The sequence below is a fragment of the Aotus nancymaae genome, unplaced genomic scaffold, assembly GCF_030222135.1.
Source record: "Aotus nancymaae isolate 86718 unplaced genomic scaffold, 86718_ANA_hifiasm-v0.15.2.pri h1tg000036l, whole genome shotgun sequence".
Lineage (NCBI taxonomy): Eukaryota > Metazoa > Chordata > Mammalia > Primates > Aotidae > Aotus > Aotus nancymaae.
The window spans coordinates 8,084,593-8,094,050 of record NW_026988450.1 but is presented as its reverse complement, the minus strand read 5'-3'; positions in this window follow the sequence as shown (position 1 = coordinate 8,094,050).

The following is a 9,458-nucleotide window of genomic DNA, read 5'->3' as shown; positions in this document are numbered from 1 at the left end:
TTACAGGTTTCTTCCCTTATCTCTAAGGCACATGTCTTTTGCACCCTCTGCTCCAAGCCTCCATCATCTCTTGACTACAGACCAGGTTCCCCACTTTTTCTTGTCTTCTCCCCATCTGATCTTGGCAGATGTGTTCTCCTTGTGCTTGGCACTTGGTCGGGGCTCAACAAACATTTGCTGAATGAATGACTGAATGAATCATAGTAAAAACATTCTGTCATTTGCTTTTTTAGGTAAAGTAAATTGAAATGATGTTGTATACGTTCACATTTTTTTAAATAAAAGAAGTAGACAGTTGGGCAAGATGCATCCTAAAGTGCCTGCCTGAATATTTTAGCATTTGCAAAACATCCAAATATTTAATCTCAGTTAAATTCCTTGTACTGTAGCTCATTCCTAGAGTAACAAAGTGCCCCTGACTTTACCTGTATGATCCCTTTTCCACACCGTCTCTAGCTGGCTGCCCACATTCTGGTAACACTGTGATTCTGTACCTGGGCCTTATAAGTTCAGCTGGCTATATCCGAATCTCTCAAATCAGACTAGATTGGGTTTGCCTTCTGGTTGAACCAGAACCTCCTGGGCCTCACTGAAATTGTGAGGTTATGGAATTCTGCAGGCATTTCCATAACCTGCAGGGTTGGGCACCTGATCGTGAGCATGACTCCATCACTCACCAGCTGTAGGCCTTTCTAAATTTTTAAATCTTTCCTGTTCTCAATTTTCAAATGAGTAAAAGGGAGGTGAGATTAAACAACATCTAAAATCACCTGTAGTTCTGAAACACTATTGATTCTATGATTCTAACGCCAAGAAAAGCAGAAATCAGGTAACAGAAAATCAGGAGTAGAAAATTTTTTAAACTCAACAGAATGTAAGTATGATAATCATGATTTATTTTAGGGTTTAGATGCAGAGGACAAAAGAACAAGACTCCCTTCACACAAACTGGTGGAATAGAATTAGGTAATTACAGACTGGTAGTTACTGACGACGACAAATGACTTAATAAAACAGTTGACCATGACTCTTAATAGCTATGGTTGAATGACACATCCCCACATGCTATAATTAAATTCCTCTGTAACGAAATTCTAGCAGTGAGTAAGCTTTCTTCCTTTATACTTTCAATGGCTTGGGAAGTTAAATATGGTCAGTTTTTTAGGTTGCTACATCAATGGTTCCCAAAGCATAGTTCTACAAATCTATTCGATAGATTAGAACAGAGATCAGAGCACTTCAGAGTGAGTCGGGAAAGGTTGATGAACAAGTCCCACTTGAGAAAAGTAAGGGCCAGACTAGTCAAGTGGCTTGTCAAAGGTCACATGAAATGATACAATAGACTCACTTCCTGGATGTCTGACTGGGTATATCACCACCATGCATCTCATCCATAAAACGCTTCTAACCAGTCATTCGTGAGCTGATGTCTGGTGCTCTTACTCAAGCCATGGCCATATGTCACTTCTGACATTGATTCACACACTTCATCTTTGTTCACACCTCTGAGACTGCCTGTCAGCTTAGGTAGGTCTTGTACAATAAGTCCTAGAGTCATTGCACCACCCTGGATTGGGGGCCAAAATGCCTCCCTGATGGGCCTCCCTCTCTATGAAGTGCCTGGTGAATACAATCTCAGATAACAACTCAGGCACAGTCATTCCATTCAACTGTTTTTGCAATGGTAGTAGGCGAACAGGACTACATATTCTCCTGGGGGCTTACAGCTCCAGAAGAGTTTCTTCCAGAAATTTGGAGAGTTAAAAAGCCATTCCATTAGAGCACCTTGTACATGTTTTGAATTCAAACTAATACGTTAAATTAAAAAGCCAGTTCTTTTCTATGGACACTCAGCATGTCTCGTCTCTAGATTTGCCCAGATAGAGAAGATGGAATTAAGGGGTACTCCCATGATGGAAGATAATTTTCTTCATTGAGCTATTGGCAAGAATAAAGATCACCTTTGCTATCTGACACGGTGATAGTAGTTTCCACTTTACCGTGTGGTGGAGCAGAATGAACACATCATCATGCCTGTGCCAGCCTTGCAGTGAGCCACCTTCAGCACCTGGCTAATCCCTATACCCTGCCAAAGCTAGAAGAGAGTACGCTCTTGCAGATCCTCCCTGCTCTGTGTAGAGACGCCGCTCTTCAAAGGCTTGGGATCGAGAGAGACAGCAACAGAACCAGTCACAGAGCCCTTTGCAACATTTTCTCACAAAAACAATATGAGGTTTCTAAAATCAGGTCTGAAGCATCCTTAGGACAAACAGAATGTGATTTCCTGAATCTCGTGGTCTCAGGTCTCTGCACCATAAGCCTTCCATAACCATTGGGAAGTTTCCATATATGCGGCTCCAGCCTTTCCAGGTCTATCAAGCTTTTCTGTCATTCATAACAGTCCCATGAAATGAAAGTGATTCCTTGTTGACTCAAAAGTTTGAGCATTCCTGACCAGGAAATTTGGATTTGGGATGATATAATGTCTCAGTCCCTTTTTCTAGAGAATTGAAACCTGTAATTTAATTTGTGAAATCATTCACAGGAAGGGGAAGTGATTGAATTGTCGGGTTCCACTCCCCCTTTTTAAGAATCAGACTGTATGACTCTGTATCCCTATTCAATGTTGTTTGTTTTATTCACATAAAGAAAATGTTCTTTTCTTCATCTTTCCAGTGGATGAAGAAGAAAAAGAATTTCCAGAAAATGTAAAAATACCAATAGGCCCTCTTATAGATGTGTTTCTCAAGCTCCCACTATCAACATTTCGCTAAAAATTAATAGCCAACAATTCACATTAAACGTTCCCAAATTATTAAAAAGCATATCCCCTCTAGAGAAATGTAGTTACAAAGAAGTCTTACAGATAAAGTTCTAAAGAACATATATTCATAATCAAAAGACACTAAACACAAACGGAGCGGAACACCACTGCACGCAAAACGTATGAAACAACAGGCAAGAGAATATGATCTGCAGAAATACTAAATACTGGGACCGTCGTACATGGACTCACATAATAATATGTGTGTGACTAATAGATTTAAATAAAGATCTACGTGATGTTCTATCTACAACAGCGGTCCTCAACCTTTTTGGCACCAGGAATCGGTTTCATGGAAGACAATTTTTCCATGCCCCAGGGTAGGGGATGGTCTCAGAATGATCCAAGCACATTACATTTACTGTGAACTTTATTTATATTATTATTACGTTGTAATATACAACGAAATAATTATACAACTCACCATTATGTAGAAGTAGGGGAACCCCTGAGCTTGTTTTCCTGCAACTAGACAATCCCATCTGGGGGTGATGGAAGACAGTGACAGATCATCAGCCATTAGATTCTTACAAGGAGTGCACAACCGAGATCCCTCGCATACACAGCACTCCTATGAGAATCTAATGCCGCCGCTGATCTGACAGGAGGCGGAGCTCAGGAAGTAACGCAAGTGACGGAGAGCAGCTCTAAACAAAGATGAAGCTTTGCCCACTCTCCCTCTACTCACCTCCTGCTGTGTGGCTCAGTTTCCAACAAGCCACGGACCAGTACCAGCCGATGGCACAGGGATTGAGGACCCCTGATATACAGAATTGAACAAATGAATAAAGAATGGGAGATTATGAAATAATCAAGAATATCAAGCAAAGAATAAAGAAAACTTCTAGTAATTAAAATGTGGAATAATTACAAGTAATAATTAAATGGACAATTGAAAAAGCAGATTAGCCACAGATGAAGAAAGAAGCAAATTAGAACATAAAGTTGAAGAAATACCAAGACTGCATCTCAAGAGAAATATGAGAGGTTAAAACACTTGAGGATAGAGAACTTTCTACATTTCTAGAAGCAAAACAAAGACTGAATGAGGGATGGACAATATGTTAAGGGATAACAATGAAGGTTAATTTTTAAAAATTGATGAAAAATATACATTTTCAAATTCCATAAGCCTAAAGAAGTACATACCTAGACAAATTAACATGAAATTAAAAATACAAAAAAAAATAAAAAGAGCCTAAATACATCCCAAGAAATAATACAGGCTACCCAAGAAAGAACAACAGCTAGACAGACAAATTTCTCCTAAACAAAAAGAGCAAAATTCCTAAACGATTGAGTAACAACTTCACAGTACCAAAATAATAACAAAAACAAAAAGACCTTCAACCTAGAATGATTTATGCAGAATAAGCATCTTATAAAGAGGAGGACCCCAAAAAAGGGTAATTTTATATAGGTAAAAATGAAGATAATTTCTATAAATTATAACTAAAGAAAATTATAATGAAAATTCTTTAGAAATACAAAAAATGCAAGAAGAAATTATCATGTTTAAGTACATTCATTTTGTTTTAAAAAATAGATATTAATGTCATATTAAAATATAGAGTTAACAAGATGAATGAAAGACTTAAACATAAGATCTAAAATTATAAAATCCTAGAAGAAAACCTAGGAAAAACTTTCTGGACATTAGCCTAAGCAAAGAAGGTATTACGAAGATGCCAAAAGCAAATGCAGCAGAGACAAAAATAGAGAAATGGGACTTAATTAAACTAAAAAGCCTCTGCACGACAAAAGAAATAACAGAGTAAACAGATAATCTATAGAATGGGAGCAAATATTTGCAGGCTGGACGTGATGGCTCAAGTCTGAAATCCCAGCACTTTGGGAGGCCAAGACAGGCAGATCGCTTGCGATTCGAGACCAACTTGGCCAACATGGTGAAACCTCACATCTACTAAAAATACAAAAATCAGCTGGGCCTGGTGGCACGTGCCTGTAATCCCAGCTACTCTGGGGGCTGAGGCAGGAGAATTGCTTGAACTTGGGAGGAGGAAGTTGCAGTGAGCTGAGATTGCACCACTGAACTCCTGCCTAGGTTATACAGTGAGACTCTGTCTCAAAAAAAAAAAAAAGAAAATATTTGCAAATATGCCTCTGACAAAAGACTAATATCCAGACTCTACAAAAAACTTAAACAACTCAACAAGAAAAAAACAACTCCATTAAAAGTGAGGCAAAGAACACGAACAGACATTTCTCATGAGAAGAAATTCAGGCACCCAACAATCATAAAAAAATGCTCAACATCATCAGAGAAATGCAAATTAAAACCCAGCAATCCCACTACCTTGCATCTAACCAAAGGAAAAGAAATCATTGTACAAAAGACATCTGTACTTGTATGTTCATCACAGTACTATTCACAAAAGAACGTCATGGAACCAACTTTAGTGTCTATCATGGTTGTCTGGATGAAGAAAATGTGGTATACACGTATCATGGAATACTATGCAGCCATAAAAAAGAATGAAATCATGTCCTTTGCTGTGACATGGATGGAGCTGGAGGTCGTTATCTTAAATGAAGTAACTCCGAAATAGCCAAATACTGCATGTTCTCACTTGCAAGTGGGGGCTAAACAATGAGCATGGACATAAAGATGGAAATAATAGACACTGGGGACTCCAAAAGTGGGGAGGACGAAAGGAGGTTGAGGGTTGAAAATTACCTATTGGATACAATGTTCCCTATTTGAGTAATGGGTATACTAGAAGCCAATTTGGCAATATACTCATGTAACAAACAGACACACATACCCTCAAATATAAATTTTTTAAAATAAAATATAGTGTTAAGATACCATATAACAATCATTAAAATTGAATGGCAGATAAAGTATTCTAAATGAATCCCTATTTCCTAACTTACTAGCCATGTGAACTTGAGCAAATCATTTCACCTCTTCAAATCTCCTTAGTTTATTTCTGAAAACAAGTTTGGTAACCAGTTTGCAATAAACAATCAATACACTTTAGCTATTATTATGAGTTCTGCTGGGAAGATAATGTCACATTACATTTATGCTTGTGAGTTCTAGAATTATCTTGTTTTGAGTTCAAATCTTGGCTCCATCCCATACTACTTACGTGACTCTGGGCAAATTATTTGACCTCTAGTCACAGGTTTTTCTTCTGTAATATGACAATGAGAGTTGTCAAGAAGAATAAATGAGAAGGAAAAGCAGTGTATCCACAGAAAGTGAATGACATGATGCTTGATGCATACTAAGCATTTTTTAAATATTGGTAATTGTGGGTGGGCGCAGTGGCTCATACCTGCAATCCCAGCACTTTGGGAGGCCAAGGCCAGTGAATTGCTTGAGTCCAGCCTGACCAACATGGTGAAATCCCAACTCTACTAGAAGTACAAGCCAGGTGTGGTGGCACACGCCTGTAATCCCAGCTACTTGGGAGGCTGAGGCAGGAGAATCACTTGAACCCATGAGGCAGAGGTCGTAGTGAGCCGAAATCATGCCATCACACTCCAGCCTGAGCAACAAGAGGAAAACTCCATCTCAGATAGGTAGGTAGGTAGGTAGGTAGGTAGGTAGGTAGATAGATAGATAGATAGATAAGATAGATAGATAATTATCGTAATATTAATGTAGTAGCAGCAGCAACAGTCGTGGCAGCAATATTGCTCTATTTGGGTGACAACTTATAATGATTAACTGTGGAATATCTTTGAAAAATGTTTTTGGCAGAAGTAATGTTCCCATTCCTGACAGGAGCTCATTATAAATACCCATCTTCCCTGAACAGCGTGAGGACCTTTGAAAAAATGTTCTGAGTGAATTACAAGTACTCAGCATCCAGGAACATTCTAGATGGGGAAACAATTTTTCCCCCTTGAGGTTCCATTTAATTTATTTAAAATCTTTCTTGTGCTACTTTAACTGACAATTGGGAAAATTAAAAACAACAAAACAACAATTCCTGCCAATATTTCTAACATAAAAATTTTCACTGGCCTAATATTATGAATGTTAAAGTATTTTACTTGCAGTGACTTTACTTTTTTTTTTTGAGACGGACTCTCACTCTCTCGCACAGGCTGAAATGCAGTGGTGTGATCGACTCACTGCAACCTCTGCCTCCAAGGTTTAAGCAATTCTCCTGCCTCAGCCTCCCGAGTAGCTGGGATTACAGGCGTGTGCCGCCACCGGCTAGTTTTTGTACTTTAGTAGAGACGGGGTTTCACCATGTTGGCCAGGCTGGTATTGAACTCTTGACCTCGTGATCAGCCCACCGTGGCCTTGCAAAGAGCTGGAATTACAGGTGTGATCCACCACACCTGGCCGTGAATTTACTTTCGAGAGTCTTTATTTTTTATTTTCATTTTATTTTTTATTTTTTCTTTGAGACAGAGTTTCACTCTTGTTGCCCAGGCTGGAGTGCAATGGTGTGATCTCTGCTCACCACAACCTCCACCTCCCGGGTTCAAGCGATTCTCCTGCCTCAGCCTCCCAAGTAGCTGGGATTACAGGCATGTGCCACCACACCCAGCTAATTTTTTATATTTTTAGTAGAGATGGGGAAGAGGTTTTATATTATATAATGGATGTGCCCTGGATTTGAAGTTAAAACAAAAGCAAACATGCATATTAAATGCTCCTTCATCTACTGGATTAGGTAGAATATTGTGGCCCTGGACATCGCTGAATAATATTTAATCTCAATTTTCCTCATCTGTGAAAATAGAAACTTTAGAATCTGCTCTGTTTTACAAAGTTGTTATTGGAGATCAGCTGAGAAAAGCTTGGATTAAGTTGTAATTGAAGTCATTGTACAAATTTAAGTTATTCTTATTTCAGAATGTGAGCTCACTCATCCACACAGAGGCTGGTTCTTGAATTTTGTTTGTACTAACTGGAAAACAACTTATGTGGTTGGTTAACACATTTACCCCACTGGGGCCTGAATTCAGCTCCGTTTTAGGAGGGGCGCTTTCAGAATATGCTGTGAGGTGTCTGGGATGTAGATCCACGCTCTCTGCAAACAGGGAGCTGCACCTCTGGAGCTGGGTCCTTTCACAGACTCCTTTAAGGAATTTCAACAGGCTTCCGCAGAGCTGTGCACGCTCCAAAATATACATTGACATGATAAACCACAATAGATTTAAGTGTTTAAAGTCAAAAATACATTTTTAAAAATAAGTTTTTCAGTTGGCCAATGGAGCAGTAATACCTGGATGCTGAGTGAACTTGTTTAGAATCAACCACAGAGTAAACTTTCTCATTTTAGCATTTTCACTAGAGCAAGGAAAACCAAAGGGGAAAATACAATTCCATGAAACCCTTCCTTCTTTCTACAACATGAAACAATTGCAACTTGTAGCTGAGTTACGCAGCCAAGCCAACCAACCCTAAAGTCTCCGTAAAAATGTTCAGATTCGAATTAAAATTAAATATGCCTTCTGTGCCTCCGGCTCTGTCTGCTTCTTTCTGTCTTTCACTTGTTTTTTACATCTCCTGTAATCTCTTTCTGGGGCCCAGAAAATCTGCTGCAAAAGAATCCCCCAAGTTTGAAAAAAAAAATTGCGAAAACATTCAAGTGCCTAGTTTTCACTTATTTATTCTGTATTTGCCTATCAGTGTTAAGAAACTTTCTCGTCCTTTGTTTAGGTACAATTCCTGTTATCATCATCTAGCTGTTTCCATTGTTTTAACTTGGGTGGAATATTATGCAATATTTTGATGTAAGCAGCATCTTGTGTGGCTAGGCTGCCCAGGGAGAACGCCAGTGTTCTGTAGTGTGGAGGTGATTTTGTCTCATTCATTCTGTTCATTCAGACATCATTGCCCCCAGCATATCCTGAGAAGTGATATATTGTTTTATTATTTTGTAAGCATTCAAGCCTCAACTTGGAGAATGAGAGGCTAAAAACCCTGTTTAACTAGATAGGTGGTTCAGAGAATGTTCGCCCCATATCGTGTATTCCAATCTGTGTAGTGTTCAGATACCAGGGGCTGAGCTCACCCTGCGGGTAGCCCTGGGAAGGTCTGAGAAATTGGCACAAGGGCCCTTGCTCCTCTCTTTCTCCTGAATTGATTTTCTAGTCAAGAGGTGGGAATTGGAGAACAGTACCCCCGCTGTGGCATAAATTTATAACAGAGTAGAGGTTGACAAATTCTCCCTGTGGCTTAGAGGGGCCCTCCACATTTTGAAACATGGACTCATTGTGCTTGCCTCTGTCAGAAATAAGGTCCACTAAGCAATGCGGTTAGGATAGTGTGGCTTCCAGCAGCCAGGACAACAAATGAAACATTTCCTAAAAGAGGGGAAAGTGTTTCTTCCTTCTACCTCAGGCTGCACCGCTCCAATCTCACACTAGTATCTTATACCAGACCCTGAGTACAGCTCCAGGCTTGACTCAGGACACAGTGCAATGTCCTGGAGAAGTAAGAAATTGAGGCAATCATCTAGGAGCTTGGCATTAGAATAGCAGAGGACTAACCGAATTTTCCACCTAGGACCTTAGAACCTAGGTCTGAATTTTCCACCTAGGACCTGTGCTAAGGGATTTTACTTCAAAGATGTTTGGCATATTTTTTTTTTAACCTTGCAAGGATGCAACAGACAACACAGCAGAGAAGGAGCTATCT